This window comes from Girardinichthys multiradiatus, chromosome 14, assembly GCF_021462225.1.
Source record: "Girardinichthys multiradiatus isolate DD_20200921_A chromosome 14, DD_fGirMul_XY1, whole genome shotgun sequence".
In the NCBI taxonomy this organism is placed as follows: Eukaryota; Metazoa; Chordata; class Actinopteri; order Cyprinodontiformes; family Goodeidae; genus Girardinichthys; species Girardinichthys multiradiatus.
The window spans coordinates 29,482,894-29,506,616 of NC_061807.1; the positions used below are offsets into that span (position 1 = coordinate 29,482,894).

General features: G+C 39.6%; 1 pseudogene; it reads right to left on the reverse strand.

The window, feature by feature from the left end:
• LOC124880324 overlaps nucleotides 1-23,723 on the reverse strand; it is a 147,020-nt pseudogene extending 123,297 nt beyond the window's left edge.

Here is a 23,723-nt window from a genome sequence, read left to right on the forward strand (position 1 = left end):
GATTTTGTGTGTATGCATGAAGGTGGGAGTGGGTGATTGTGACTGTATGAGCCTGTTTTTTTTTTTTGTTTGTTTGTTTGTTTTTTTTGTGACAGGTTAGGTCTTGGACTGCTCCCTCTCCTGGATCAGCTTATTCCCCCTATTTCCTCCCCGCCACACCACCTGCTGGTGGTTGGAGTCTCTGCCTGCTGGTGTTGCAATAGGGCTTCGCAGCGCTTTCGTACCTCATAAATTAACTAAGATAGATTAACTCGATGATACCGATGATAGTCAAAGTGACAATGTAAGTACACATTCTATCCACTGAAGTGTTTATGTATAAACGCTAAGGCCTTTACAAGATGCTAAAATTATTTAAGTCGAACCTTAAGTAAACAAAACTTGAATGAAGCCAAAATGAAAATGTTTGCAAGAAATTAAATACATCTCAAAAATTCTAAAAACATAAGAAAGGCACAAAACAATAGAATTTAAAAAGGTGGAGGTCGGTGAGTGGGGGTTCTTTGTTTATAAAGTGACATCGAAACCATCTGCAAGTTCAATTTCATAGGCCTCAACCCCATCAGTAGTGAACACCATTTTATTCCTACAGAGACCAAAGAAAATATTACAAGCAATTGAAAGGCGACACATTGAGCTGCAAAAAACGACATTCTTCCCATTAACAATGTTAGAATGAACTTTTGGGGCTTTTGTCTCATGGGGCCTACAAACTTGAAATGACAAACGTTTTGTAGCATATTTTTTTCTGTGTCTGAAAACTGTCTCTGAACAGAGCAGTACTCTCCTGAACTGTCAGACTTACTGTCTGTAAAATGGCCCTTGAATGTTTAGATGTCAACCTCTGGTTAAATGAGGCTAAAATTAGAACATTTTAATTTTTCTTCTTTTTAAAGCATCTTCAGCCTGGTTTTCCCAGCACAAGTGCAGACCTAATTAAGCTTGTTTATTTTGTCTTTCAAGGTTTTAAATTTAGATTTGCAACATGCTTTAATCAATTTTTATATTTACTTTTTTAAGTTGTATTACTATAAGGCTGTTTTTTGGATTTCAGTTGCATTAAGCATGGGAATTATTCTGGGTCTTTGGACTATATTTTCTCCTTGGTGTGGTATAGTGTATTTATTAATTGCTAAAGATCCTTATTTTTGCACATACATTTTATTTTGTCAGATTAGATTAACTTGGAAATGTATTTTAGGTGTGTGTGATGTATATCAGAAATGTTTAGTTAAGGTTATTCTTTTGGAGCATTGAACATTGGTCAGAAGCCATAATGCAAATGTAATAGGAATTGTGCTTGATTTGACAAACAATTTACACTGGATGCCCTTGACAATGCAGTTCTCTGAATGCATGAAGACATGAGACTAGCACATGGACTACACGGACTTATAACTGCTTATAAGGTAGGGCAGCAATCTGTATTAACAACAGCATAGGGGGTATTCACAGGTATTGATCAATAAATTAGAATATCATCCAAAAATGAATTTATTCCAAATACAAAAATCATCTAAAGTAAAGGAACAATGATTTGCCCCTTACAGATTGCTACTGAAATTTCTTATACAATTTTTGGATCACCAAACAAATCTTATATCAAAGATAAGCTTAGGAAATACAAAATGTAACTTATAGTCCCATAGCCTTAGAAATTGCTTTGTAAACAAAGATTTATTGATGCCACTGACTTGGTTTCTCATCTATTCTTGGATTGCTTTCCATGGGGGCATGATGTTCTGCTTTTTGAGATCTTTTATCCAACTTCATGTTCTTCATGTTGTCAGACAGTTTATATTTAAGTGGTCTCCACATACTACTAGCTCTGACTAGTGAAACTGGAACCCAAAAAGGCCATTAATTAAGATTTGTCAATTCATTTTCTATACCGGCTTCTTCCTTTACATGGTCACAGGGAAGTTGGTGCCTACCTCAAGCAGTGTATGGGTGAGATGCAGGTACGCCTTGGACAAGTCGCCAGTCCATGGCAGGGTCACACACAGGACAAACAACCATGCACACACCCACCTTCACACCTAAGGGCAATTTAGAGAGACCAATTAACCTTACAGTCATGTTTTTGGACTGTGGGAGAAAGTCTGAGTAGCCAGAGAGAACCCATGCAGGCACAGGGAGAACATGCAAAATCCATGAAGAAAGAACCCTGACTGGGAGTTGAACCCAGGACCTTCTTGCTGCAAGGCAACAGTGCTTCCAACTGGGCTATCGAGCAGCCCTAATAGGCTTTGAAGTCCATATTTTGTCAGATATTTTCTTTTTGGCCTATACACAGATAAGGGTGTTACACAGATAAGGGTGCTAATTTTGCTTCCCAAACTGAGGAAACGTTTTTGGATTCTAAATCAACACTTTTTGTTTTTTTAATAAAGGCAGCATATGCTAAACTGCATGAAGAGCTGTACTTTATCCATGTTTAATGTGGGATTTTCTGTTGACCACTGCAGGCCAGTCTTGGACATTTAAACAGTCCAGTATGCCACATTGGCCTAAAAAAATGTGAGGATTTGTATTATAATGTTTGAAGATGGTATTTTTATCCGTATAGGAATAGGGAGCATGTAGAAATCTGGAGAATAGAGAAATATAAGTCCTTAGAAACAATACAGAATAAATGAATGACAGAGACACAGGGGTAACAGCGAAGCAACAAAGAACAGGTACAGAATATGGATGAGTTTAAGTACCTGGGGTCAACTGTCTGAGGTAGCGTGCAGTGCACAAGAGAGGTAATGAAGAGAGTGCACAGAGGGAGGAGCATTCAAGGCTGAGATGGTTTGGACATGTGCAGATAAGGGATTGTAGTTTAATTGGAAAAAAAGATACTGAAAATGGAGCTGCTAGGGCAGAGGAAAAGAAGAGAACTGCAGAAAAGGTCCATGGCATAAGTGAGGATATGTGAAGGGTTTGTGTGACAGAGGGGAATGCTAGAGATAGGGTTGGGTGGATGCACATGATCCACTGTGGTGAACCTTGAACTGATAAGTCCCAATTTAGAAAAACAAGAGAATTATTAGGTTTAATTAATAATTTATTTATGTGAGTTGTCATTTCTTTAATAATGTTACAATTTATTAGTTAGATTTAAGTATTTTCTTTTTCCTCTGCCACCTCCTTGCTGAGGTAGTATTATAGAAAGTATCTCCCAAACAGCAGCAAGTTTAAGAACTGAATTTCATTCTATCTATAATCTGAAAAGGTGCAACCTCTAAGCTCATAACATCTGCTTTCAGTTCTCTTCCCCACTGTTGCTACCTTACAAAAGGTGCTGGTCTGCCTCCATTACAGATCCAACCCTCAATCCAAAAGCTATTCCATCATAAGTTCCTGCCATTCATAAGCCTTTGAAACAACTCACTTCCTTATCTGCCACCTGGTCGAGCTTCAAGCTGCTGTCACATGGTTTCTCCCAACACTTGTTGACATGTGTAAAAACATATTTTTGTTGGTTCAAACATGAATAGGTGAGGCACATTTTGTGGAACATCAAGTGTTGTCACAACTATGCAGTGTATGTCTCACCTCGTATAGTGCATCTGTTGGGTTGAAGGGAGTAAATTCTGCATTCTATAACAAGTAACTTTTGCTGTGATGTTACCAACTTTTTATTTCTCTTGTCCATGCTTTATGGCCATCTTAACATCTTGGGCTGAAAGTTCAATGCCCTTTACACAGTCTACAAGTGCCCCCAAGTGGTCAAATAATTATTAGCTATATTACTCAGAAAATGGGTCAGATTGTCCAGCTGCTGGAACTGCCTCCATGCAAGGTGAGTGACTGTTAATCAGTGCAGACATGCATCACCATGCCATCCGCCTAGTGTAGCCTGAGAAGAACTGCTCCTATTATGATGTCATTGCTGCAACATTTAAGTAGCACCTAAAGTTATTTGTAGTGGCGGATATCTGTGGTATAAATGGCAACCCTGAGTTGTGACACGTATATGTTACATATGCCACTGTCAGTGTTGTGCCTGTGATGCTCCCATTCTGGAGAACTGAACAATGCAATCATTTAACTGTGTATCGTTTGGGGGTGAACAAAAGATTTACGCTGTTTTTCAGAGAAAGAGGTGTTGCATATTCCCACAAGGGGCACTCTGTGTGGCTGTGGGCACACAAGGCAAGCAGAGATGCAGTTCAGCTTTGTGAAAACCTATATTGGTACTTAGGCCAATGTGTTTCCTGTCATTTTAAACTTTATCTTTATCTGTACCTCATATTTAAGGATATTAAATGAAGTCTCAAGCTCCAACCCTTAAAACTCTTTGTTTATACTGATGTTTTTTTTTTTTTTTTTGCTGTCAAACTATTGGTTTTTGTTAAATTTGTGAGATGGAGCAAAAATGTTCAAAGATGATGCAGCCGTGAAATCGCCTCTCGGACCATCCTGCATGTAAGTAACTGAAAGAATGACAGAGATAAATCTATTTACATAATTGAAGATACGATTTTATACAAGTGGAAGATTGTAGTGAGTTTACTCCTTTTTGATCAAAATTATTATAACTGAATGCATTTTGTTTTAATGACTGTAGAATTATCCAAAAAACAATATGTAATGAGTAGGGGCATTTTGTCCATTTCAGCTTAAAATTGAAGTATTTGTCAGTTATGTATTATTACCGTGGGATTTCGACTGTGCAATAAGAGTTTAAAGGACCAGAAAACAAAAACAACTCATCCCATCTGCGATTTCTTGGTGGTAATAAGAGGGTTAAAAGTGACTGGAGTTACAAACGTAACCTAAATGGATGCTTTTCAGTCAAAATTTTCTTTTCTGTTAATGAAACTATTAAAATGTGTGAGTGGGAGCAGGTGTTTCTGGAATTCATCAACTATTAAACACAGTTTATTTGACAAAGACAGTGAGTAAAACGGATGCTAGGCAATGGCATAATCCATTTATTAATTTGTGAATGATGTCATGACCTCTACATTTTTAAATTAACGAGAACTTAATGAATTTCTACCTGGCTAAACTGAGTTAAGATTTACTTCTTGTTAAGGATGAACTGGAACAACATTGGCTACAGTTTTAAAAGTGTAGAATTGTTATGTATTTTTTTAGCCTTTTTTTCATCTTCTGAGCATGGGTAGGCAGACATCGAAACTAGATTTAATATTTGATCTAACTACCTGATAGTCATGATCTATGACTACCCCACACCCAAACATGTCTTTTTCAAGTCAAAGCCTGAAGTTATGCAAAACCTTATATGGAACGTGTTGGAATAATTTTATATAGATTTATCTTATATTTTCTCCTATCTTTAACTTGACTATTTGATTTTTATAACCTTTCATGATGTTTGTGTGAGTAAAGGATGTGATGAGTTTGTCTGCAGGCAAAGGTCATAAATGGAGCTTTGTCTCTCTCTTCTTTTTGTGATGTTATAAGTATTTTTGGTTGTTTAAACTTGACACAACGTCACAAAATATATGACTCTTGAAAATTATTAAAAATGCTAAGCCTTAAGCTGTTTTAGGTTGGTGAATGTGCATGACAATATTGATAAAGTGAGAATATTGAGTGCAATAGGTTCAAATAGTAAGACCAAATATGACATATTAATAAATTTACCACTCTAATGTCACTACAGATGCAGAACATTTATATCACTTCTGCAAAAGCTTCATTTAACTTCCTCTTCCTTCTCCCTGGGGCCAAATTTGCAAAAGCGGGTCATCCCAGACTTCCTTCCCAACCAGTAGTAGAGCACGCTTATTCATCTATCACAGAGCTTCCCAGAGGATATCCCTGGCAATGTAAATTGGTTTCTTTTTAAACAGACCAGAGTTTAGAGAATGCATCTGATTGTAAGCTCATATTTGCTATTTTACTCTGTCTGGGCCTCTGCTCGTACCTTCTTCCTTATCTGTCTGCTGTTTTATCTACTCTCCAAGGTCAGACAAGCTGGAGGCGATCGACAGTGATAAAGACAGAATGCGAAAATGAGGATATTGGTTTGAAGGCATCAACGGCATGGTCAAGTCAGTTCTCTCCAGCTTTACAGTCGCATTTAACAGATCCTAAGTGCCTTTAAAATAAACTCTGAAGGGTCCAAATGACCTAATCTGGTGTTTGTTCTCTTGTAGATTATTTGAAAAATTTCAAAGAAAGACAGAGAATAGAATCAGGTAGCAGGTCTGTTGAAGAATGTTAAAGAAGAAGGGGGAGCTGAAACCAATAGCAAATTGCCACATGATGCTCTTGAGAGAGATAGATACACCAGAGAAACCAACTCATCACTCTCTTTCCTTTCCTTTCCTTTTTCCTCAGCACCAAATGGATGAGGGCGGTGAGAGCCTGAGGGCCGGATTCTTTCAATATCCTCTCTGTGTTCTGTGCTGGGATTTCGGATAAGACCGATTCAACCCCGCTACACCTGTTGGATAAAAGATTGAGAGTGGGCAACGTTTGATTAATTTTACTTTTAATCTGTAACTATGAGGGCCTTGTTTTGCCTTTTAGCTAACAACCTTGCTCCAGTCGAGTTACGTCTGGGAGAAAGCCAAAGAAAAGACAATGAGGAGCAAGGCACCATAGAAAGAGCCAATAACACAAACACGCAAACACAAACATATTTCTTTTTCTTGCTCCACTAAGGGAATAGAAGCCCTGTTAAATAATTCAAATGGCTGTCCTAGGATGCCAATCAGAAATACTACAGCCATAAAAGCCCCGTCTATGCTCGGTGCGGAGTGGAAGCCCCTGCAGCAAATGAAGGCATTATTCTTGTTATCCTCCGGAGGATGAAGCCACACTAGTATTTCTTCTTTTTATGCACGTTGTCGATTTCTTTTCTTTATTTATTCTCTGGGTGCAAGGAGGGAGAGATGTTTAGTTTTTGAAGCAGGACATATCGGCTGGGGGAAAGCAACTGTCAGCCTACTTTATCCCCATTTGAATAGTACATCTATGCTTGCTCCAAGGTGGAACACGCTCTGTTAGAAACTGGGTTAGAAGAAAAACTGCCACAGCAGAGTTGCAACAACACTGTGAGTAAAAATCATGACAAGCTCCTTCCCTAGAACCCCCCCATACCCAACCCCCACGCGCACTGTATCTGACCATTGCAAGTTATCCATGCTGTTAAAGGATGTATTATTAATCACTGATCTGGCCTGCCTGGACTCTGCTTTGACTGTTCAGGTGTTTCTAATAAACACTGCATACAAAGGCACATAAAGGCATGTTAAAACTGTATTTCATACAAGCCAGTTCAGTACAGATGTAAGGCAATCTGATCAGATTCAGTATATACTTAAGGGGGGGTTTGTTGAAAGTTATTCATTTTGGGAAGGCAGCAGATTTAGTGGAATTTTGCTTTGATAATTCCATAACTTGAGCTCTTCCTAGGTTTTGAGCGACAATGAGGAGGAAAGACTCCCATTTAACAGGAAGAAATCTAGGGCAAAATCAAACTCATGACGTCGCCTATCTGAGTCTTCCAAAAGCTAATCAGGGGGTCAAATTAAAGAAAAATTGCCAATATATAGACAACTTTTCAAGCAGTTTGTGTTTTTACACCTGCGACTTTTTTGCATGAGACAGTGGTGTCAAATGTTTTTCTAAGCCAGCCATTGTTTGTGTTGCTTTGTAACTGCATGAAATGTGGCTTTGAAATGATCTTAGTGGGCCTGCCAGGAACTGTAATATTTTTCTAACATCTCTTTGTTTCAACACACGCGGATACATATTGTCGCCTTAGTAAAAATGCATATCCTGTCACGATTTTTATTGGCTATTGACAAGCCTTCTCCTGAGACAAACGTGTACAGATGATGTTGGTTTACAGAAAAGCAGCACTTGTATGACAGAAACATAAGAGACGATATTGATGAGAAGTGTAACAGCGACACAGCAGATAAACAGAAAATATTTAAACTAATTTAACACGTTAAATATTTACACGCAGGTTTAATCTCCACATGAACCATTAGTGAAATGAAACACAGCTGCACAACGTGTTGCATAACTAAATGACAAAAACAACTCAGCCATATAAATTTATATTTATTTCCTGCTTTAATGTTCCAACCTGTAAGATCTTAACTCATCAAAGCAAACATTGTGCTCTCGATGGATGCCAGACATCATTGGCAGCCGGCATAACAGAAAAATCAACAGACAGCACAATATTTTTCCAGACAGCTTCTCTCATTTGTTGAGTTTGCTCATGCGGTTAGAGCGCTGTACTGTTAATCACAGAGAAAATGGAGGGAAACAAGACTGATGGTGTAAACTGCCTCCACTGGAAGTTATTATTGTATGCTGTCATCTATATGCAGATGAAACAAAATTGCACCATGGGCTGTATTGACTCAAGATTTGCTTTTTTTTTTTTTTTTCTACAATTAATTTCTGTATCCATTTACTTCAAACATAGTTTCTTACAAAAGTATTTATACCTGTTGGACAGGTTCACATTCTGTCATGTTATAAACACAAACCTCAGTGTAGTTTCTTGGAATTTTATGAGGCAAAAAACACAAAATAGGCCGTAAGTGTGAGTTGAATAGAAAAGCATCCATCCATCCATCCATCCATCCATCCATCCATCCATCCATCCATCCACCCACCCATCCACCCCCTACTTCTTCCATGCGGGGGGAGCTGGTGCCTATCTCCAGCAGTCTACAGGCATTGTGTGCAGTTGTATTCAGTCCCTGTGCATCAATACTGTGCAGGACCACATTTTGTTCCAGTTACAAGTGCAAACATGTGTAAGGTATGTCTGTACCAACTTTGAAACTTAGAAACTGACAAGATCTAAAGCTCATTCAGATTAGATGCAAAATGTTTTTTAACATCAATTTGCCATATTGTTTTATAACCTAACCCTTTCCATCTAATCTCTAAATGTTGCCACAACTTTCTGCCGGCTTTGTTCCTTGATCTCCATGATGCGGTTTGTTTAGTAATGTTCTTTAAAGGGGACGTATCATGCAAAATCCACTTTTTTAGCCTTTAAATACATTTTGTTGTGTACTTGGAGTCTGCAGGAGTGCAGAAAAGTTGAATTTAGTCTCTCCAGGTGTTGCGGAGAAATCTTCATATTCTGTTTGGGTCATACTTTTCAGTCCGTTCAATTTTCTCTATCATCTGTTACATTTTTCCAACTATTAAGTCACAGTAATTGCTCTGGAACAGCTAAATATGGTCAGCCCATTTTCAGGAAGAGCTAATGGACAATTTAACCACCATTCTCCCTCTGCACCTAAAGATGGAACGAATCCCCTTTACCACCAAACCACCCCTACTTATCTCTTTGAATACCTTGAAATTATGTCTCTCTCTCTGGTCTCTCTGCTCGGGGAACTCGTGCAACGTTATGCATCTCCTGTGTGAGTGCACGTGCAAAAGGACACAGCCAAGGTCATCGCTCATTGATAAGGCCCTGGTGGCACGCTCATGTTATCTCTTCTGCCTGGAGACTCCCCACAGCGACATCCACAATTAGATATCTCACCCTTACTGTTTGCTTCAGTGATAGGCAACCCCACCAAACCCCCACCCAACAACTATTTAGTGTAGCTGAGGCAGAGCAGACCCCCTACCAAGGTCTCTGGGGGTTGCATATAAAATCTGACCAAATCAACTCACGCTGCACTTACCATAAGCTTAAAGATGAAGTAATGCAGATGTAGAGGCCAACAAGCTAAAAGTTCCTAATATTCCTTTTAGTCTGAATTATCTCCCATTACCTTTTTCCATCATCCAATCCCGGCACTACGTTTACTGGCGGTGAGGAATGTGACAGCACATGCGCAATGCGAATCGACTAACTCTGTGCTCCACTAACCAGCCTGAGATCACGTGACACCAAGTCGCTGATGTAAATTCGTATTCTCAAAGAAAAGAAATCGTATTCACAAACTGTTATAGCATATTGTATTCATAAAGAATAAACCACAACTGTAAACTTGAACTTTATGTTTGTAATTTCTTGAAGCTGTAACATTTTATTTTGTATTCTTACAGAGAAAATATACAATACCTCTTTTGGATTTTACTTATGCACAACTATTGACTAATATGCACACATTTCCTTCTTTACATACACATTGTTTTTGACAGCGTTCTTACCCCATAGAGTAGCCACTGAAAAATAAAATCCTCTTGTCTTCCTGGAAACATAAATGGTTGAATAAGACTTCTAATATACAACAGCACATGTGGCATCGGTGGTGAATGAAACAGTTTTGTGAGGTGAAGTTCTGTGAGCCACTTTTTTGCTTTTTTTCCTACATTTTATTCTGGTAAATCCATGCTTGAACAGAGGCACTGAACAGGAAGGGGAGGCTTGGGGGTTACAGGCACAGCAACCACACAAGAGAGAGAGAACACTTGACAGTCAGAGTTTCAGAACAACACCATGCATACTTGGACTGATCTCACATTATTTTCTATTGTAAAGTAAATTGTATATACAGTACAGACCAAAGGTTTGGACACACCTTCTCATTCCAAGAGTTGTCTTTATTTTCATGACTATGAATATTGTAGCTTCACACTGAAGGCATCAAAACTATGAATTAACACATGTGGAATTATATACTGAACAAAAAAGTGTGAAACAATTGAAAATATGTCTTATATTCTAGGTTCTTCAAAGTAGACACCTTTTGCTTTGATTACTGTGTAATCAAAGTCCATCATTAAATGTTAATGATGGGCTTATTAATTATCTTTGAAGATTACATTTGCAGTTAGAGGTTATGGCTGTGGAAGAAGATTTATGTTAACTGGAACATTTATTATATGGAAATCATCAACTATATCTTCTAAAGCATTTTTGTGCATTACACATTATAGACATGTTCTGGATTTTATATTGACATTTTAAAAGATGATTGAGAAAATATTTCATTTCTAATCTTCATTTAGATGGTTAATAAATATAAACAAAATAAAATAACATCCAAAATGCTCAAAAACCCACGTTATGTCAGACAAGTGTTAATAACTGAAATATTAACATGTCAAAATACACACATTTTATTTGTCTTGTGTTTAACTGCAGTCTATAAGTCTATAAGCTGAGTGGTCAAATTAATAAAAAAAAATTCTCACATTCATCACTTGCAAACCTGAGTTTGCACAGCTGTCTAACTACAGCTCTCAAACTGAATGCAAAGGAAGATCCATTCCTAAAATTGGCTGACAAACTAAAGTTGTCCCTCTGTACCCACATTTAAAGGAGGGATCCCACATGTATTTATGGGACAATGCAAATATATTGATGTATATTTATGTAAGTTACCTCCAGATCAAAAAGCGCCAGATTTTCAAAGAGCCGTGCTGTTGTAACATGGAAATTGCATGATAAATTGACCATGTCTTACAACAGAAGTAATTTCAATGCAGGAGCAGAAGCAAGGAAAACCAAGTGACCTGCCGCACTGTATGCCGCACAAACTATGCACAAAATTATCAGTCATTTAAATTTTGAATTATTTTCAGAATACAAATTTTTTTTCAACAGATTGTTTTTATTTACACAGCACAGCTCAAACTAATTAACTATCTCAACATAGCATTCATGGCTCTGTTGCCCTGCAGTGTCTGGCTTGGCTGGGAGTTAGCCCAGTCAGGTCAGTCTGGATGCACTGGGGAGAGATGGAAGAAAAGTCAAAAATAAAGCACCACTAGTGGTCTTTATTTTATGTTTTTCAAAATAGGCAGACAGGAAGTAGGGTGGATTAAAAGGCATGCAACACAGGTCTCCATGGTCGAGACTGGAACCCGGTATTGCTGCACTGAGGGCTGATACCTCCGTATATGGGATGCATGTTCTACCACTATCCCATGTGCCACAACCCCCGTTTATGATTTTAAAATAACAGCATGTAATCCCAAGCAATTATGCATGAGCACTTCTTTTTCATCTGACAACTTAACACGAATTACTTGCATTAACCCTGCAAGGATAATCTTTATTGAGAAATACTCAGATTGATAGCTAATCAAATTTTTTTGTGTTCTTTGGAAATAAAAAAATTTGAATAGCACTTAACAAGAATTGTTTTATTCATTAAACAAAAAATGCATTTTCTAGCTGATGATAAAGTTAGGACACCCTACCCTGTAATAGTGAGTGTTACCTCCTTTGGTTTAGTGAAACATTTATTTTAGCTATCTAGCAGTCTCTGTCATCAGTCTAAGGAAAGTTTACCCTACTCCTTCAACAAATTGGCAGACTCATAGGCTAATGCAGGACTTGGAAGGCAGGCAGGGTGACAGGCATGGAGCAGGTAGTAAACAGGAAGGAACCAGTGGTGAGCAATGACAACCAGTGGAGAATAGACCAAAGAACAAGGTGGGGGGGTGGGTCATTCACATCAATGAATGAACTAAAATAACAGCGATTGAACATAAACAACAGGGCGGAAATCTAACAAAATATAAATATACATTACTATAAGAAATAACAGTAAAGAGAAACTTCACGAGAAAATAAGGAAACTAAAGCTCCTAAAATAGGCAGATCATGACATATTCACTCATTCACTTGATAACACACCTTGCTTTTTAACTTCCAACACACCTTGGAACATATTTAGACTTCACAACTGATGTTTTAGGACATTGTTTTATAATTTCACTCCTCCAACTCAGAGAAGAGAAAAGCTTCTAAACCCTACAGGGGTTAGACAATGAAACTGAAACACCTGGTTTTAGACCATGATAATTTATTAGTATGGTGTAGGGCTTCCTTTTGTGGCCAATACAGCGTCAATTCGTCTTGGGAATGACATATACAAGTCATGCACAGTGGTCAGAGGGATTTTAAGCCATTCTTCTTGCAGGATAGTGGACAGGTCACTACGTGATACTGGTGGAGGAAAACGTTTCCTGACTCGCTCCTCCAAAACACCCCAAAGTGGCTCAATAATATTTAGATCTGGTGACTTTGCAGGCCATGGGAGATGTTCAACTTCACTTTCATGCTCATCAAACCAATCTTTCACGAGTCTTGCTGTGTGTATTGGTGCATTGTCATCCTGATACACGGCACTGCCTTCAGGATACAATGTTTGAACCATTGCATGCACATGGTCCTCAAGAATGGGTCGGTAGTCCTTGGCAGTGACGCGCCCATCTAGCACAAGTATTGGGCCAAGGGAATGCCATGATATGGCAGCTCAAACCATCACTGATCCACCCCCATGCTTCACTCTGGGCATGCAGCAGTCTGGGTGGTACGCTTCTTTGGGGCTTCTCCACACCGTAACTCTCCCGGATGTGGGTAAAACAGTAAAGGTAGACTCATCAGAGAACAATACATGTTTCACATTGTCCACAGCCCAAGATCTGCTCTCCTTGCACGATTGAAACCGACGTTTGGCATTGGTATAAGTGACCAAAGGTTTGGCTATAGCAGCCCGGCCGTGTATATTGACCCTGTGGAGCTCCTGACGGACAGTTCTGGTGGAAACAGGAGAGTTGAGGTGCACATTTAATTCTGCCGTGATTTGGGCAGCCATGGTTTTATGTTTTTTGGATACAATCCGGGTTAGCACCAGAACATCCCTTTCAGACAGCTTCCTCTTGCGTCCACAGTTAATCCTGTTGGATGTGGTTCGTCCTTCTTGGTGGTATGCTGACATTACCCTGGATACCGTGGCTCTTGATACATCACAAAGACTTGCTGTCTTGGTCACATATGCGCCAGCAAGACGTGCACCAACAATGTGTCCTCTTTTGAACTCTGGTTTGTCTCCCATAATGTTGTGTGCATTTCAATATTTTGAGCAAAACTGTGCTCTTACCCTGCTAATTGAACCTTCACACTCTGCTCTTACTGGTGCAATGTGCAATCAATGAAGACTGGCTACCAGGCTGGTCCAATTTAGCCATGAAACCTCCCACACTAAAACGACAGTTTCATTGTCCAACGCCTGTATATGGAGCGCTCTGCACCAAGTGAGTGAATATTGTATGTTGACTGCGCCTTATCATGTGGAGCCTTTATATAGCCGTACTATGATGATTAAAGAGATCATTTTATCATATAACATTGTTTTCTGCAGTATTTAATATTCACATTTTTTTTGGTTAGGAGATACTGTTTGTAATCCAGAAAGTGTGCTTCGTGCAGATCCTGGTGGCCGTTCTCTCACTCTCTTTTATTCTACTTTCTTTCCTTAATCAGACTGAAATGTCTTGTTTCTTTATTATTTCAAGACACGCACTGAGCCAATTATCTAATCATTACGGCAAACCAGGTGGTGCACTAATACAAGATAATAACACATCTTGGGCATTCTGAGCCATCGCACTGCTCATGGCTTGCACTGCTCTGCACAAGCCTAATTGGGCTGTGGTACACGGGGAGATACACAAGAGAGAGAAAATCATCACACTTCACACATCACACCTGGAAGAATGGAACATTCTTTTATTGAAGGTGCAAGAAGGACATAAGCTGTAATTTCATCCTCTGCATGAAAACATTTTAGATTTTTAAGCATAAATGTTGGATTGATTTAACCATATTAGACTGAGACTTACATCTGCACACAATCACAATCAGTTTCTCTTAAACATACTGGCTAGACTTTACTTGAAAATAAATCAAACTCAGGTTACATTTAGTTCACCCTAGAAGAAAATATAAAAGTTGTAGCAGTTGTTTTGCTATGTAGTTCCAAATTCACAACTTCAAGATCCACAATACCAAATTCAGGAAAAGGTTAAGAGCCCAGGCAGGGGAAGATTACAAAAAAAGAGGCTAGGTGAGTAATTTCCCGACACCAGCTTAAACAGAACTTTCAGTAAACCTGCTTAATAAGATCTTTCAGGTTTATTGAAGTCCGGATCTGTTGGATGGAGAGCTGGATTGAGCAATCCCTTTAGACATAGGGAAGTAGGAGGGAGGGGTTAGCTCATCGGACAACAAAAGGTGGTACCACAACCACAAAAAAGACTTAGCGGAACTTAACTAAATGACCCAAAACCCTGCGGGGTGCATGGCGTAGTGTTAGAGAATGTGGCCCAAATAAAGAGGCTTCAGTTCTGCCATCCTGGGTACGAATCCCAACCCTGCTTCTTGTCTGGCTACTTTGGAATAATGACAAAGGTGCTGCAAAAATAAGAAAAAAATGACACAAAACCCAACCAAGCACATGGTGACCACAGATCATGACAATATGCACATTTTGTCCTAGCACTTTCTGGTCTCTGCTTTTAGTTTCAAGAGGCTAACTTTCTGCCATTGGTATTCTGAGAGGCTTCCGGTTGTTCTGTGTCGGTCAAGTGGATGTTCAAGAGTCGGTCATCAAAACACAAATCCCTTATGCTCATTTTAAAACAACACCTGACAGCTGAAGGTACCAGGGGCGAGAAATGCCTGACAGCAATGTTGCGCCTGCATCAATAGGTAAACCATGAAAAGAACTGAGCCATGAGTGTCAAAAGTACTTTGCTTCCAATAGAGCCCAAGTCACACATCTGGTATTCATAGAAACAGCTTTTATTGCCCCTTCTTATGCAGCCATGGCATCTTTCTTTTATAATATTAGCAGTGGAAGGGCAGGATGCTGTTTTGCTGCCCATTTACTTTGGCAGATGTCTATCAGCATCCTACATTTTGACTTTGTAATATTTGTCCACTCTTCTTTGCAAAAGCTCTCCAAATCTACCCGATTGTGAGAACATCTCTTTTTTTGACAGACAGATTTAGTTATGAACTCTGGCTGGGCCATTTCAAATCAATAATTTCCCTCTCATGAATACATTCTGTTGTTAATTTCTATGTGTGGTAGACTTACTGGATGCCAAAAAGCCTCAGCTTTCCAGCTGACCCGAAGGTTGTGGATCCAAGCTAACTGGTATGGAAAACTGGTCACTAAATGACTTGATTAAAAACCCCAGTTCCATATAAAGAAAACATATTCCAACATATGATGCTGCAACCACAATATTCAAACAGCTCTTTGGACCAAGAATGTAAATTTGGTTTCAAATTTACATTCTTGGTCCAATGTTAAAAATAACATACAGGATTTTAGAATATTTTAGGCAGGACTGGACGTTTTCTTTGAAAGAAAATAATTCTGTGTTCAACCCTAGTTCTTACTCCAGACATACAAAGAATACCATACATAAAGAACACAGCCTGTGCTTGTGAGAAAATCCTGCAGCTCCTTCAAGGTTGCTGTCAGGCTCTCAGCAGCCTCAATCACCTCTTTCAGTCTTGTTTTTTTATCAATTATAGAGAAATGTCCGGTTTTGGAAATGTCACTGTAGTCCCATATTTTTCCCGAATTATTGTTAGGTGTTTCTACTGTGCAGCTATACCTATAATGCTATGTATCCTTTTTTTGTTTGTTTATTTTCTTCTCCTGACACATACCTTTATATGGCATCCTTTTAATCTTTAATACTTCTCCATGAGCTATGGTTTTCGACAAAGAATCAAATTTGGCAAATTTCCAAAAAACCCTAGGAGGACAGCTGAACTTCATTTCAGTTTGATTAGATTCACTATAATCTTATCTTTATCTCTCTCTAAAGCTTTAATGTATCCACAATAACAATGTATGTCAGTAAAAGTTCATGTTAACATCTCTTGGTCGGTTAATTTTAATCCAGGGAGCCTATCCCAGCAGTCAACAGGAAGGAGGCAGTGTACATCCTGGAAAGGTCACCACTCCATCACAGGGCCAGAGACATCTGAGTCAGACAACCATTGACTTACAAATTGACACCTAAAGAAATTGTAGATTTGCAAATGGAATTGTAAATTTGTCAACAATATCAAAAAAGGTATTCTACAGTCAATGTAAATCTAGTGTAAACTATTATTTTGTTTAGAATAGCTTCTTAAGTAATTAGGTTTTTATAAATTCATAATTACATGATGTATGAAACTTTGCAAGGTGAAGGTGATTTTATAGAATAAATAAATGTCTAAGCAGTCATGAAAAACAAGACAAAATCCTTCAAAGTGAGCACAAAATGAGCCTGTTAAGGAGCCATGTGGGTGTTAAGTCCCCTCTCCATCATGCACCAAAGACACTGAAGTGAGGATAAAATAATGTGCCCATAAGGCTCGGGGTACTTAAGAAGGTGCACCGAGAGAAACCAAATCCCCTACCTTTATGGGGAGGCTGAGATTGCTTTGATGACTCCCTGAAGTACCTTAGCTGAATCGTGTCAAGAGCAATTGCAACATAAGTGAACAAAAACAGTGACATTGTGACTTGTAATGTCCCCAACTGAATTTGGACATAAAGTAGTCTAATAGAGCGGAAGAAATGTGCCCTGTGGCCAAAGTCCTTTATACACATTTCATTTACAGGCTAATATCACCTTGTCCTTGCAGGTTGTTGTTTCCTGGTGTCCTTATGTGTTTTTTTTTTTTTTTCTGCGACCTATAAAAAGGATGTTTTAAAATTTTTCTGTACTATAGGGTTTTTATTTTCCTTGAAAAAAAATCCATCTTTTGCTCAATTCTTCCCAGATACAATATGTTATTTCTGATGGCAAAGATAGTCATCAGTGCCATATGCCTATTTTATTCAGGTAGTAATTCAACCTGGAAAGACTCACATAATGGAGAAACAACAAGAAAACGGTTGAAGAGTTTATTAATGAAAGATTAGTTCTTTGGCGCTCGGACCCCTGAGGGAGATGTGAACGCTGAGGATGAAAATGAGTTTGAATAAACATCTTATGATTATGATTATGATTAGGTACATCTTCCCCTCCTGGGATCCGATCCTGGTGGCGGTGTAGGCCTTGTAGGTCTTGGTATGGAAGGAATTGGGAGCCTATGGTGGAGAAGGGGTGGAGGAGGGTTGAAGCTCAGCAGAAGAGCAGTGTCTTCCATGCAGAGGGTCTTTAAAAGTGATGCCCTGGGAGTTGATTGACCGAGGAGTGTGGATCTGCCGTTGATTGGAGCAGCCAGTGAGGAGAGATTGGACGAGACGGTGTGGTGAGTCTTCCATGTTGAATTTTCGTTTAAACTCCATTTCAACCTGAAAAGACTCACATAATGGAGAAACAACAAGAAAATGGTTAAAGAGTTTATTAATGAAAGATTATTCCTTTGGTGCGCGGACCCCTGAGGGAGACGTGAACGCTGAGGATGAAAATGAGTTTGAATAAACATCTTATGATTATGATTATGATTAGGTACGTCTTCCCCCAAAAGGACTGAGGCCAGGCTGAGGCTGAACTGAAGGAAAAAGGAGATTAGCTATGGATGATCTGAGATGAGCGGGGAGTAAAAACTCAGACCAAATTTATTTAATGGATTAGTCTCAAATGGGCTTACCTGAGTTATGATTGAAGATGCGTGGATGGCCGATGCCAGGTCGGGTGAAGATGGGCTGCACCTGACATGCATCAAGGTGGCTAGATGAATGCCTGACATGGCATATGTAGCCCAGGTGACAAAAAAACAAAAACTAACTAATGAAAGGAAAAATAGAATTAATAGGAATGTACAGGTCCTTCTCAAAATATTAGCATATTGTGATAAAGTTCATTATTTTCCATAATGTCATGATGAAAATTTAACATTAATATATTTTAGATTCATTGCACACTAACTGAAATATTTCAGGTCTTTTATTGTCTTAATATGGATGATTTTGGCATACAGCTCATGAAAACCCAAAATTCCTATCTCACAAAATTAGCATATTTCATCCGACCAATAAAATAAAAGTGTTTTTAATACAAAAAACGTCAACCTTCAAATAATCATGTACAGTTATGCACTCAATACTTGGTCGGGAATCCTTTTGCAGAAATGACTGCGTCAATGCGGCGTGGCATGGAGGCAATCAGCCTGTGGCACTGCTGAGGTCTTATGGAGGCCCAGGATGCTTCGATAGCGGCCTTTAGCTCATCCAGAGTGTTGGGTCTTGAGTCTCTCAATGTTCTCTTCACAATATCCCACAGATTCTCTATGGGGTTCAGGTCAGGAGAGTTGGCAGGCCAATTGAGCACAGTGATACCATGGTCAGTAAACCATTTACCAGTGGTTTTGGCACTGTGAGCAGGTGCCAGGTCGTGCTGAAAAATGAAATCTTCATCTCCATAAAGCTTTTCAGCAGATGGAAGCATGAAGTGCTCCAAAATCTCCTGATAGCTAGCTGCATTGACCCTGCCCTTGATAAAACACAGTGGACCAACACCAGCAGCTGACACGGCACCCCAGACCATCACTGACTGTGGGTACTTGACACTGGACTTCTGGCATTTTGGCATTTCCTTCTCCCCAGTCTTCCTCCAGACTCTGGCACCTTGATTTCCGAATGACATGCAGAATTTGCTTTCATCCGAAAAAAGTACTTTGGACCACTGAGCAACAGTCCAGTGCTGCTTCTCTGTAGCCCAGGTCTGGGGAATGCGGCACCTGTAGCCTATTTCCTGCACACGCCTGTGCACGGTGGCTCTGGATGTTTCTACTCCAGACTCAGTCCACTGCTTCCGCAGGTCCTCCAAGGTCTGGAATCGGCCCTTCTCCACAATCTTCCTCAGGGTCTGGTCACCTCTTCTCGTTGTGCAGCGTTTTCTGCCACACTTTTTCCTTCCCACAGACTTCCCACTGAGGTGCCTTGATACAGCACTCTGGGAACAGCCTATTCGTTCAGAAATGTCTTTCTGTGTCTTATCCTCTTGCTTGAGGGTGTCAATAGTGGCCTTCTGGACAGCAGTCAGGTCGGCAGTCTTACCCATGATTGGGGTTTTGAGTGATGAACCAGGCTGGGAGTTTTAAAGGCCTCAGGAATCTTTTGCAGGTGTTTAGAGTTAACTCGTTGATTCAGATGATTAGGTTCATAGCTCGTTTAGAGACCCTTTTAATGATATGCTAATTTTGTGAGATAGGAATTTTGGGTTTTCATGAGCTGTTTGCCAAAATCATCCGTATTAAGACAATAAAAGACCTGAAATATTTCAGTTAGTGTGCAATGAATCTAAAATATATTAATGTTAAATTTTCATCATGACATTATGGAAAATAATGAACTTTATCACAATATGCTAATATTTTGAGAAGGACCTGTATGTCCTTTAAGTTTATTCATAATGGTTAGGTTTTAAATGTCCTACTGCACTTGAATGCATCGTTCAGTGTACGTGATCATACGATGTTCAGCAGCTCAGAAGCGTGGGGTGAAGTCAAGGCACAATTCTACTTGGTTTTCTTCTGACTTAAAACACGATGGAGAAGGTAGCTACATGCTGAAGACAAAATTTCGGTAAATATAGTAAGGAGAAAGCCAGAAGTAATTAGTTTACTTGTGGGTTCAGGAAATAGTGATTCAGCAAAGTGAGACAAGTTACATCAGCTGGTTTGCCTTCCATATTGGGAGCTGTGGGGAAGCCGAAGCTAACAAACTCCGTTTGAAATCCAGAGCAATGGTGAGAACCGCGTTCGTTTAGCTACAACTAGTGTGATTTGGCTGCTGGAATTAAAAGCTAATGAGAGAACTATGGTGAAATAAGTGCAAACTGAATGTGTAGCTGTAAGTAGGCAGTATTGTAACGTATGCTAAGAAGAGTTGTAGCTGTGTTGTTGCTAAATGTGTTTTGTAAGCTCAATTTATGGGGAAACCAATAATTTTTTTCTTTTGTAAATTAAAGCAGGTTAGAGGAAAATTTTGGTGCAGCTTCTCTCTTGTATTATTAGGCCTGTAGTGCAAGGGAAGAAATTAAGCACACTTCTCTGATATCTCTAAACCAGTTTTGTATTTGTGTTCATTTTGGTTGAAATTATTTGATTATCCAGGTTATGATAACTTTTCATAAGATTTATTTGAAATTGTAATCTAGTAGAACATCGTTCACACAAACAGCAGGTAATTTGAGTACTTTAATATTTAATTCACATGGTTGATTTGTTTGAAATGTTGAATGTTGTACAACTAAAACAGAGCTTTGATAGACTGAAGACTTATAAACAAAGTTAAATTCAATAGATATGTTGATTTTGAATCTTTAATGATGCATCTAAGAATAGAAATTCATTGATATGTACATATATGACCTTATCTTTAGGTCAGGTTCTTTTGAGTGGACAAGAAAATAATCTTGAGGACCAGGCAAGATTCCGATCCAATTTGATGGCGAGCTAAAAGGACCTTGAAGAAGGGATCCAGAACCAGAAGAGGAGAAGAGTCAAGTACACACATATACATACACAGACCATTCAGACAGACTCAACATAACCGGTACACCTGCAACACGGGCTGTCCTTCCTATAAGAGGTCCAGACGGACAATTTTCTTTTGTTTTCATCTCTTGTGGGACATTTGCACTATTTTCTTCTTTGTTTTGGGCGTTTTCAGTTAACCGATTGTAAGCCATGGCAAATTTTATTTTTATTATGTAATAATATAAGAGACTGATAAATCATTGAGTGGATAAGACAGATTGGAGGTCTGGACAGACATACGAAGAGAACGCTGAGGAGGACCAGCGGCCAAGTTGTTGGAGCGAAGCAATTGAAACACCCAATGTGAGGCGGCTGTAGTGGCCGCCCTGATTCGAAATGAGTGACCTGAGAACTGACTTGGGGGAAGATTGCATTGAACTTATTGCATTGAACTTAGTCTCAGATAGTTAAGAAACCAAGTAGCAGTCATGGGAACTCCTGCAGGTGTAAGGAAGAGGGGCAAGAAGGTTGAAAAGACTTTGTGGCGTTTGATGACAAATTTAAACATGGCATGAAAGGGGCAGAATGGACCGTTTAAATGAGCAATGAAGATAAAGCAAGGACATTTTCCTTTGGAATGTTTAAGATGAATATTAAAATGATCGGGATAGAACTTTAGGTCAGAAATAGTTAGGTCTCTAGCAGGATCGAATGAGCTTTATGGGGTAGTAAATTCCCCTATTCTGAGGATGCCATAAAAAGCTAAAAGGCAGGTGGTGGAGAGAAGAAATTTTGGGTAGGATGAAGAAGGGCCTGAACGGAGCACTAGGAGGAGATCTTTTAAGATGGAAAGAGTGATAGGTTTCCTGGAATCTGGCTCAGGAATGCTATGATTTTTAAGACCTTTGAGAAAAAGTTTGATGGAATGATTTGAAAAAAGGCTTGGAGAGGATTCGGATAGATGGCCTTTTGGAAAGAAATTTATGCCGGCTAATAAACTCTTAATGTAAGGGAGTTTGAAATGCTGGACATCGAAGCAATAAGTAATAAAAGCTAAGATGGTAGGAATGCAAACAGGGTAAAGAGGAGTATCATGAGCGATGCAAAATTTTGAAAAAGTTTGCCAAGCAAAGGAATAAGACCTGAGAGTGGAGGGAGCCAAGCCTGAATTACAATAATAATTAGCTGATTGGAGTAAAGGAATGAGGGATGAGTTTAGCCGAGTATCAGGTCTTCGAGAGGTGGTATCTGTGTTTGATGAACTTTGGCTGAAGGGCAAAGACGACGGAAGACCTTGAATGTAGAACAAGAAAGAGCATCAGTAAGTGAGTTATGATGACCAGCAATATGGCGGGTAGTAATGATAAAATTGTGAGTTACAACTTGCCAAGTGATGCAGCACATGAAGGGCATGATTGACTTAGAAGACGAGCGGCCTTTATTTATTACTTCTACTACGGCTGTATTGTCGCATGAAACGGTTATGCGTTTTCTTCTCCATTGATTGCCCCAGACGGAGCATTCGATGGTGAAGGGGATTATCTTGAAAAAGCTGATGATTCGGATTGTGGAAAGGAAGGTGGCCAGATGTCTGTAAACCATGCACCCTGAAGAAATCCCCCAAAACCCACGGACGGAGCTGCGTTCATGAAAAACTGAATGGAATCTGCTGACGTGACGATGTCATCATAGAGGAAATATATACCATTCCAATTCTGCAGGAGAGAGGACCAGAAAGACAGGTCAGAGCAGCAACCTTCATCTAAAGAAACCAAATCTAGCAGGGAGGGGACGGAAATAGCCAGATCCAAAAGGCGAGAAATAAAGGAGCAACCTTGGGGAATTATGCGCAATGGGAAATTCAGATGACCCAGGAGGGACAGAAGTTGATGCTTGGAGATGACTGGGGAGGAGAGAAAGGACTGAGAAACTTCGCAAATGCGGGACAGCTTATCTTCAGGCAGAGAATTTACCACGGCGGCTGAATCTAGGGAGATGCCTAGAGACTCGAGCTTGTTGGCTGGACCTGCAGTTTTTTTTTTTCAGACAGGGGAACACCGACTTGCTGAAAGCTTAGGAAGAGAGGGGCTGGGGTGAGGGGAGGGGAGGGGGGATCGATTAGAAGAAAGTAATCTAGCAGATGAAGAACGAAAGGGAGTTTGCAAACATTAAGGAGAATCCAGCAGAGAGCCTGAGACAGCTTGTTCAAGAGGCAGGGGCTACTTCTGCAGCCGAAAGTGAGCCTGACTGCAAAAAAGAAACGGCGATCCCATTTGACGCCGAGGAGGTGCCATTGAGAAGGGTGCACCGGCATGATTTTAAACGCATCGGTAATGTCTGCTTTAGAAAGCCAGGCTCCACACCCCCCAGTTTTTATAAGTGATATGGTGTGACCTACCAAAACATAATACAGGGAAAATGGGGGCTTGGGAATAATGGAATTAATGCTGAAATGGGGACTGGAGTGAGGAGATGAAAGATCGATAATAAGGCGCTTTTTTCCTAAATATTTTCTGGTAGTTACTCCTAAGGGGCTAATACGGAAGAAAGGGAAAGGAGGGAATTTAAAAGGACCTATCAT